Raw genomic sequence first — 10,287 nt, forward strand, 5'->3', positions numbered from 1 at the left:
AGTTGACTGGGGGACTAGGGTCTTCTCTAGGGCTCTGTAGCTGGAGAGACCATGTGTCCCAACAATTACTTTTTGCAGGTGGAAGAAGGTAGATGCTTTCATATCCTCCTCATCTCCCCAGGTGCGGGTTTCCTTCCAGCATTCCTCTCCACACTCTGCTTGTCTCCTTGGATGAGCCCCAAGATGGCGACACAGGAGCAAGTGAATATCCAGCTTCTTGCTTCCTGTCTGACTGTAGACCCTCAGCGGGTGCCACTCCTCGGCTCAGCACCTGGAGGGAAGATCGGTGATGCCAAGTGTCACCAACGCCATCCTTAGCAGAACCTGTAGGTCGGCTCACTCGACCCCCATGCACAGCTCTTATCTCCGTGATCGTTCACTATTGTAGAAGCTAGAAAGTGCAAGTAAGAAAAGGGTTAGGAAAGCTGCAGGCCCTTCCCTGGCAGTCCAGTGGCTAGGACTTTGCACTTCCACTGCAGAGGGCACAAGTTCAATCCTTGGTAGGAGGTGTTCCTCAAGTTCAGCAATGTGGCAGAAAAAGAAAAAAATGCAAAGAAGGGAAGATCAGAATTACCGGAGTGTGTGGCAGATTTCAGTAAGAAAGTGTATAAGCTTCTGACTGCTAACTGATAGGCACAGAACGAAGAAACAAAATAGGCGATTAAATAGTTTATCCCACCCGGGGATTGTAGGTAGGAAAGATATGGGAGGCCCCTGGGAGTTAATGATGACTCCAGAAAGCAGGTTTGCTTAGCCAAGCAGGTCAAAGCCATTCAACAGAAGGAGGAGACCTGCCCCTACCAATAAACAGTGGTGGCGTGAGCCCCACATCCTGCCCTGTGAGCTCGGGAACTTAATGATCCGTGGGACATGCTCTCTGCACACATAAACAAACAACAAACAATAATTTGTGGACCTAGCTTCACCATGTCGGAGAAGGCAATGGCACCCCAACTCCAGTACGCTTGCCTGGAAAATCCCATGGACGGAGGAGCCTGGTAGACTGCAGTCCATGGGGTCGAAAAGAGTTGGACATGACTGAGCGATTTCACTTTCACTTTTCACTTTCATGCACTGGAGAAGGAAATGACAACCCACTCCAGTGTTCTTGCCTGGAGAATCCTAAGGGGACAGGGAGCCTGGTGGGCTGCCATCTGTGGGGTCGCACAGAGTCAGACAAGACTGAAGCGACTTAGCAGCAGCAGCAGCTTCACCATGTAGGAACAAGAATACTCCCCTGCTCAACCTGAAGTAGGCTGATGATGGAAACGTCACACCTACTCAAGAAAGACAAGAAAGGTCTTCTACCCCTCCCCACTTTTCCTTTGATTATAAAACTGAAGCCCCGAAAGTTCTTGGGGGCAACACCCCTTTGTCTGGCTGCTTGAAAGCCCCACAAGCATCCTAGTCTAATAAATCTCTTCTTATCTACCTCTTGGCTCTCACTGAATTCTTCTCTGCACTGAGACAGGAAGGATTATGGTACCAGAGCTCTTCAGAGCCCCCCTGAAATGACAGCAGTCGGCCTCTCTGCTGTAGCAGAGACATACTCAGTGACTCAAAGCAGTGCAGATTTACCATCTTCCAGTTCTAGAGGGCATCAGTCCAAAGTGGGTCCCGCTGGGCTAAGATCACAGTGTTGGCAGGCTGTGATCCCTCCTGGAGGCTCAAGCGGAGAATCCACTCCTTGTCTTTTCTCAGCTTTTCTGGAGACGGCTGGCACCCCTTGCCTCCTAAAAACCAAGTCACTCTGAAACCTCTTGGTGTCATATCTCCTTCTCTGACTCCGACACACGTGCCTCTGTCTTACAAGAACCCCTGCGACTGCCACGGGCCCTTCGGAATCATCCAGAACAATGGTCTCATCTCGGGATTCTTCACCAATCACAGCTGCAGAGTCCCATTTACCATGCGAAGGTCATGTATTCACAGGTTCTGGCGAAAAGGCGGTGGACAGCTTTGAGGGACTCTTCTGCCTACCACCAGTAAGAAGAGTGAGTCCCATTAAGAAGGAATATGTTCGTGTAAATTCCTGTGCGCAGTGCACAGCGAGGTCAAACACACCGGAACGTCGGAGTTTAGAGCAGAAAAAGGTTAACTACGGGGTCAGGCAAGGAGAAGGGGTGGCTCATGCCCTGAGAAGCCCTGAGCTCTGAAAGGGTTTCAGCAAAGCTTTTTGTTTATTCAAGTTAGAATACTTTGAGAAAGATCTTTAGCTGCTTTGGTGGTGGTTTAAGTGCTAAGTCGTGTCCACCTCTTGCAACCCCGTGGACTGCAGTCTACAGAACTGTAGTTGCTTTACACAGCAGTAAAAATTATTATGCTCAATTGTGTCTGACTCTTTGTGACCCCAGGGACTGTAGCCCGCCAGGCTCCTCTGTCCATGGGATTTTCCAGACAAGAATCCTGGAGTGGGTTCAGCAAAGCTTCTTAAAAAGCCAGGTGAGGGGGGTGGATCACGGGGTGTGTGACCAGCTCCTGCACAATTCTCTGACTGGCTGATGGCGAGGTCACAGGGCGATGTCGCCGGGGTCCACTTTACTAGTCCTCGGGCTTCAGGATGCCTGGAGTTCTGTGCTCATGGCCATCAAGCAATGAACATCTTCCACTTGGCGGAGGGTTTTCACATCTGCAAAACAGCTTGGGAAGTGTACGTCAAGGACTGTTATCTGGGAACTTCAGAGTGGAGCTGAAGCAGAGGTTATGGGGGAAAGCCTATCTTCGCCTCCCCGCACGCAAGGTCCCACAGCTCACTCGTTGGTTACAATATCTGAGCAAAGACTTGAAGGAAGTGAGAAAGTTATTAAGAGTTATGCCTTTATCTGGAGGCCGGGCATTTTAGAAAGAGGAAACAGCCGCTTCAAAGACCTGAGGCAGAAAACACCTGTGTGTCTGAGGAGTACACCTGGGAAGATGTGTGGTTGGAGAAGAAGTAGGAGACGAGGTTATAAGAAAGAAAGTGGGGAATGGGGCTTCTTAAGATGCCTTTTATTCATTCTGAGGACTTAGGGCTGCTCTTTTTCTTTGAGTAAAATAGGAAGCTGTTTCAAAATTCGGGGTGTGCTCTGACTCAGGTTTTAACACAAAGTTGCCCTGGGACTTCCACGGTGGTCCAGTGGTTGAGAATCTACCTTCCAACACAGGTGACGAGGGGTCAATCCCTGGTCAGGGAACTAAGATCCCACCTGCTTTGGGGGCAGTTAAGCCCCCCCTGCTGCAACTAAGACCCATTGCAGCCAAAAAAAATTTAAAAAATAGGGTTGGCCAATTAAATACAGGCTTCCCAGTTAATTTTGAATTTCAGATAAACAAATAATTTTTTTTTTTTTTAGTATTAAGTATCTCCCTGAAACTGCGAGAGACACGCTTATGCTAAAAAATGTTTGTTGTTGTTGATCTGAAATTTCAGTTTAACGGGGTATTCTGAGTTTTAATTTGCTAAATCTGGCAACTCTATTTTTAAAGACTCTCTCTGCTGTGTTGAGACCACGTGGTTGCGGTGGTGAGTGAGGCAGAAACAGAGTAATCATTTCGGAGGCCATCGTGATAATCGGGGTGAGGAATTTCGGTGGCTCAGGCCGGAGGATACCTGCAGAGGCTAAAGACTACCCTACCCCCACCCCGCCAGCCCTGCCCTCCCCCTTGTTTTAATGGCTGTTGCACAATCTTAGTGAAGAGGAGGAAACACACAGCAGGATCCAACAAGGGCAGCCGTAATAAGAAATGTTCCCTGCCCACTCATTTTCACGTGCAAGGAAAAACACTGAAATGTGAGATGTGAAAAGTCACAGGATAAGACGGGCTTCGGAATTTGCATAGCCCCCTTATCGCTGTTATGCTGCACTTCTTTTGCCCCTTAGATAAAAATGCAAATTTCTCAGCGTGGCTTGCCCTGGCCCTCTTCTCGTGCTAAGCTCCTTTTTTTTAAAAAAAAAAAATATTTCTGTTGTAGTTGATTTACCATGTTGTGCCAGTTTCCGGGAAACAAACTCACTCAGAAGGCCAGTGTAGGTAGTGGAGTGCAGTTTATTACGCCGGCGGGCCCAAGGCAGTCTCCTCTTAGCCAAGGACCCCGACCAGTTTTTGTGAAAACCTTATATACCTTAAGGGTTCTTGCTCACACCCACCTCCCCAAATTCCCTAAAACTAGTCTGGACAAGGTAAAAGAGAGACACGATCAAAGTTCACCCATGATTCATGTGTCACAAGATAGATAAACAGTGGACATTTATCAATAGGCCTGTGGTCATATCCCAATAAACATAATGGAATTTACCCCTTTGTTCTGCTACGGAGATAACTAGCATATTCTTTTAGGCAACGGAGAGTCCAAGTACAAGTCCTGAGGCTCTTTTATCCGGGGGTCTGGTTTCCCACTGGTCTGCCGCTTCTATAGACGCCGGGCACAAAGTTCAGAGTCCGCTGGGAGGGTGACCGTGCGTGCAGCCCAATGTTCGCAGCCTGGCCTAGGGTGGAGTCCAGCTCTGCCTGTTTCCTCCCTCATCTGCTGCACAGCAAAGTGACCCAGCCATACATATACGTGGACTTCTCGGGTGGCGCTAGTGGTGAAAAGCCTTCCTACCAGTGCAGCAGACGAGAGAGACGCAGGGTTGACCCCTGGGTCAAGAAGATCCCCTGGAGAAAAAATTGGCAACCCACTCCAGTATTCTTGTCTGGAGAACCCCATGGAAAGAAGAGCCTGGTGGACTATGGTTCATAGGGTTGCAAAGAGTCGGACGTGACTGGAGGCAGCTTAGCGCACACACACACACATATCCCTTCTTCTCTTGTGTTAGGTTCTGAGCTCTCTGCTCCAGCCACATTGGCTGGACCTAGAATGTACCAAGCACTAGAATTTTAGGACTAGAATGTGCCAAGAACTAGAAGTTTAGGACTGGAATGTGACAAGCTCGCCTCTGCCTCAGGGCCTTTGCACTGACTGTATCTTCCGCCTAAGATGTCATCCCACTTACATTTCTCATGGCTAGATAGATCACGGGCTTTTTTTTTTTTTTTTTTTGCTGTGTTGGGTCTCTGTTGTGATGTGTAGGCTCCAGAGCGCGCAGGCTCAATAGTTGCCATGTGCAGGTTTAGCTGCCCCATGGCACATGAGATCTTAATTCCTAGACCAGGAACAAAACCCACATCCCCTACACTGGCAGACGGAGTCTTAACCCCTGGACCACCAGGGAAGTCCCAGTTCACAGCCTTTAATTCTCAGTTGAAACAGATTTTCTTCAAAGGCCTGCTTGAACTTCCCTGGTAGCCCCTGCCCACAACTAGAAAAACCCAATGAGCAGCAAGGAAAAGCCAGTGCAGCCAGAAATAAAATTAACTAATTAATTAGTTTTAAAAAGAAACAGCACACCCACACAATTAAAAGAAGAAATTACTCAAGTTCCCCACCTTTGTTAACATTTTGATGGAGTTCGCCTTACATTTTCATGTGCATTTATTCATGAATTCATTTTTTTAAGAAACTTTTTTTCATTTTTAAAGCTTTTATTAAGTTTCTTTTGTTGTTGGTACCACATGGTTTCAGTTTCACATTTCAGGTTTTTGACTGTGAGGCATGTGGGGTCTTAGCTCCCCAACCAGGGATCGAACCTGCACCCCTTTCATTGAAAAGAAGGAGTCTTAACCACTGGACCACAAGGGAAGTCCCAATTCATGAATTCTTGTGTGTGTGGCCCTTGCACAATATTTGCAAAGTGTTTGCACACAACAACAACAGCAGAACCGAACATTCAAGCAGAATCATTATAAACTCAGTTTCTGCTCAAAGACTACAGGTATCAGTGAAGCCAGAATCCAAAGCAGGACCATCCATTTATGACTTAAGCTAGAAAGCCGATTTCCCCACCCTTGGTTCCTTGTCCACCTGGTGGTAAAATTATAAGAGACTTTTTTTTCTTTTTTTTTTCTGACCAAAGAGACTCAGCACGCATGCACCAGGGGCATGTGGGCTCTTAGTTCCTGACTGGGCTTGGAAGCCACACTCCCCATGTTGGGAGCCCAGAGTCTCAACCCCTGGACCACCAAGGAAGTCCCTAGAAGAGTTGCCTTGTCTTGTTTTCACGTGTTCGTTTACAAGAGCTCTTGGCAGAGCTGTGGGTTACTCTTTTCAAGCTTCAAGCGGGGAAAAGCTTCACCTGGATCATTCAGAGCACTGAATACTGGAAGAGGCTCAGAACCCAGAGAAGAATGGGATCTCGCTCATGTCTGAACTATCTGAGGAGCTCGAGTGTGCTAACGGCCTGGAAAGCGTTCAGGCGGAACAGCCGCCTGGAGAAGAGGGAGGGGAAGGGAAGAGGCGGCGAGGGGGAGAGAGAATATAAACTAGCGGTCTTGTAGCCTTCACAGGAGCGCCACCTGGAGGTGAGAGGTGAACTCTGCAGAGACAGGCTGGAAACGCAACGGCGGACGCCCCCCGCAACCTCCCCCCCCAAGACGGAGGGTTTCCTCCCTGGAGGAGATGCACCCACAGACGTCAGACGAGGAAACTGCAGCCTCGAGAGAGAGCGAGGAGGAAGAGGAGCAGAAGCTCCAGGTAGGGACGTAAAGAAAAAGCTGACCAGGCCCGTGGGAGCTGCAGGCAACTTGCCAAATGCATTGCAGTGACTGAACTGACACCAATTTTTTCCTTGCATGTGAGTTTAAAAAAAAAGAAAGACTGAAAGTCTTTATCATCTAAGATGACTGTAAAAGTCATGAGATTTGTTTTAGATGTCTCTCAATGGCAACCCACTCCACATTCTTGCCTGGAGAATCCCAGGGACAGAGGAGCCTGGTGGACTGCCATCTATGGGGTCGCACAGAGTTGGACACGACTGAAGTGACTTAGCAGCAGCAGCAGCAGCAAGGACACAGATAAAAAAATTAGACCCGGGAGGTGGGTGCTGTAGGGGAACAAGAGGAAGAGGGGGAAAGCTGTTCTCTGAGTCAGTGTGATTGTCACACCTACATCTTTACAAGGCCGTGCACTTACAACTGTTCCCTGATAGCTTGGTTGGTAAAGAATCCACCTGCAAGGCAGGAGAACCGGCTTTGATCCCTGGATTGGGAAGATCCCCTGGAGAAGGGGACGGCTTCCCACTCTAGATTTCTGGCCTGGAGAATCCCATGGACTATGGGGTGACAAAGAGTCAGATACAACTGAGTAACCGTCACTTGCATACTTACAACCAGGGTGACCAACTCCGATTTGCCCGGGAATTTCTCGGTTTTAACCCTGAAATTTTCATGTCCTAGGAAACGTCTCATTCCCACCCCGACTCCTCCACCCACCCCCTGCCCCGGAACCTGTTCCAGGAAACCCGGGTTGGCTAATCCTGCTATTTACAACTCTTTGTCTCTATGATGAGGTCACAGAGCCCTGGAGACTTTTTTTAAAATTCTGACTCAGATTTTTACTTTTTTATTTTTGATAGATAGGAAGTGGATTTTTTCAGATACAGAGAGAAGCACACTCCACAGAGTGTGGGCCATCGCAGAGGGTGAGTGCCAGATTTTTTATTTCTTTAATTGAACTAAATTTGGGCTTCCTAGGTGGCCCCTAGTGGGAAAGAACCCACCTGCCAATTCAGGAGACATAAGAGACATGGGTTCCATCTCTGACTCAGGAAGATCTGGAGGAGGGCATGGCAACCCCCTCCAGTATTCTTGCCTGGAGAATCCCATGCATGGAGGAGCCTGGAGGGCTACCGTCCATGGGTTTGCAGAGTCGGACAAGACTGAAGTGACTGAGCACTCATGCGTAGTTGATTTACAATATTGTGTCAGGTTCAGGAATACAGGAGAGTGATTCAGTTTTTTTTTTTTTTTCCAGATTATATTTCATTGTTATTGCATCCCTGTGTGTGTGCTCAGCCAGGTCCGACTCTGCGACCCCATGGACTGTAACCCACCAGGCTCCTCTGTCCATGGGATTTTCCAGGCAAGAATACTGGAATGGGTTGCCTTTCCCTTCTTCAGGGGATCTTCGCAACCCATGGGTTGAACCAAAGTCTCCTGCACTGCAGGCAGATTCTTTACTGTCTGAGCTACCAGGGAAGCCCATATTCCATTGCAGTTTATTATAAAATATTGAGTATAATTCTCTGTGCGTGCACGCTAAGTCGCTTCAGGCCTGCCCAACTCTGCTACCCTGTGGACTATAGCCTGCCAGGCTTCTCCAGGCAGGAACACTGGAGTGGGTTCCCATGCCCTCCTCCGGGGGATCTTCCCTACCCACGGATCGAACTCACGTCCCTCTTGCTTCTTCTGCCTTGACAGTCAGATTCTTTACTGCCCTCACCACCTGGAGAGCCTCACGGTTCCCTGGGTTACACAGGAAATCCTTATTGCTTATCAGTTTTGTGTACAGTAGCTTGTTTTTTTATGTGGACCACTTTTAAACCCTTGATTGAATTTGTTGCAATATGGCTTCTATTTTATGTTTTGGGTCTCTGGCACCAAGGCACGTGGTATCTTAGCTCCCCGACCACAGATGGAACCTGTGCCCCCTGAATCTTGGCCTCTTCTCCAGCGTGTCCCACATGGAAGACGCGAGTTAAGAAAACAAAACTGGACTACACTTGCTACGGCATTTGTCTGGCATTTGTGATCCCGGAAAATAAAAGGTCAGGGATCACTCCATTTAAATTAAAGACTGGCGGCTCAGATGGTAAAGAAAGTGCCTGCAGTTCAGGAGACTCAGATTCGATCCCTGGGTGGGGAAGACGCCCTGGAGAAGGGAACGGCCACCCACTCCAGCATTCTGGCCTGGAGAATCCCGTGAATAAGGAGACTAGTGGGCCACAGTCCAGAGTCCGGGTCGCAGAGTCAGACATGACTGAATGACTAAGCACACACGGACATTTAAGGAGGATGAATACCAGAGCAGATGTCCGTAAAAGATGTCTATTACGGTCACTGATTTCTTCTTGTTTTAATTGGAGGGTAATTGCTTTACAATGTTGTGTTGGTTTCTGCTGCCCAGCAAAGTGAATCAGCCACAAGTATGAATATATCCCCTCCCTCGGCAACCTGCCTCCCACCCCCTGCTCCAGGGTCACTGATTTTAATAATATTTGTCAAGATTCTTTGATCAGAACAACAGTCCCTTCTCAGACTAGCTTAGATGCAAAGGACTGTTCTGGGTTGTTTGGGTTTTTCTTGGTTTCGGTGTTGGCTCAGAAGGCTCCCAGAATGGTTGAACAAGAAAGCAGTAAGGAGGGAAGCAATGTTGAGTTTTGAAAGCCATCCGAAGCCAGATACATAATTGAAGGCACAATCGCTCCGTCTCCTTTTTCCAAAGTTCTCTGAGTCATCTTCATGTTTCTCGTTAGAGACGGGCTTCCTCCACATGCTGAGACAGATGGTCCCCCAGAGCTCCCAGGTTTCAGAGAGGATGGCTTTGGGGGCAAGAGGAACAGGGAGGCACTCCCCACCTCCATCACGATTGTCCCTGCTGTGACTTCAGCACCTGGGCACCCAGGGGCTGGGTGGCTCTGCGGGGAGGGGAGCCAAGTGAGTTCTTCAGATGAACCACCGATGGAGGTTGAAGCGGAGATGCTCACAGGGCCAGCTTTCAGGGCAAAGGGGACCTCGCATTCAGAAGGTGACCTGTGCTTGGGTCCTGACACTCTGCATTCACAATCGTGTTCTTTTTTTCATGTTCTTTTTAAAAATATTTTAAATATTTATTTATTTGGCTGTACCAGGTCTTGGCTACAGCATGTGGGATTTAGTTCCCTGAAAGTGTTAGTCGATCAGTCGTGTCTGACTCTCTGTGACCCCATAGACTGTAGCTCACCTGGCTCCTCTGTCCATGGGATTTCCCAGGCAAGAATACTGGAGTGGGTTGCCATGCCCTCCTCCAGGGGATCTTTCCAACCCTGGGATTGAACCTGGGTCCTTGTTCTCTGACCAGAGGTCAAACCCTGACCCCCTGCATTGGGAGCATGGAGTCTTAGCCACTGGACCACTAGCGAAGTCCCGGCCATCGTGAAGTTCTTCTTCTTATGCTGCCTTTTTTTTTTTTTTTTAAATATATATACTAGTCAATCCTAAAGGAAACCAACCCAGAATATTCACAGGAAGGACTGATGCTGAAGCTGAAGCTCCAGTACTTTGGCCACCAGATGTGAAGAGATGACTCATTGGAAAAGACCCTGATGCTGGGAAAGATTGAAGACAGGAGGAGAAGGGGACGACAGAGGATGAGATGGTTGGATGGCATCACCGACTCGATGGACATGAGTTTGAGCAAGTTGCAGGAGCTGATGAAGGACAGGGAACCCTGGC

This window comes from Capricornis sumatraensis, chromosome 20 (genome assembly GCF_032405125.1).
Source record: "Capricornis sumatraensis isolate serow.1 chromosome 20, serow.2, whole genome shotgun sequence".
NCBI classification, from domain to species: domain Eukaryota; kingdom Metazoa; phylum Chordata; class Mammalia; order Artiodactyla; family Bovidae; genus Capricornis; species Capricornis sumatraensis.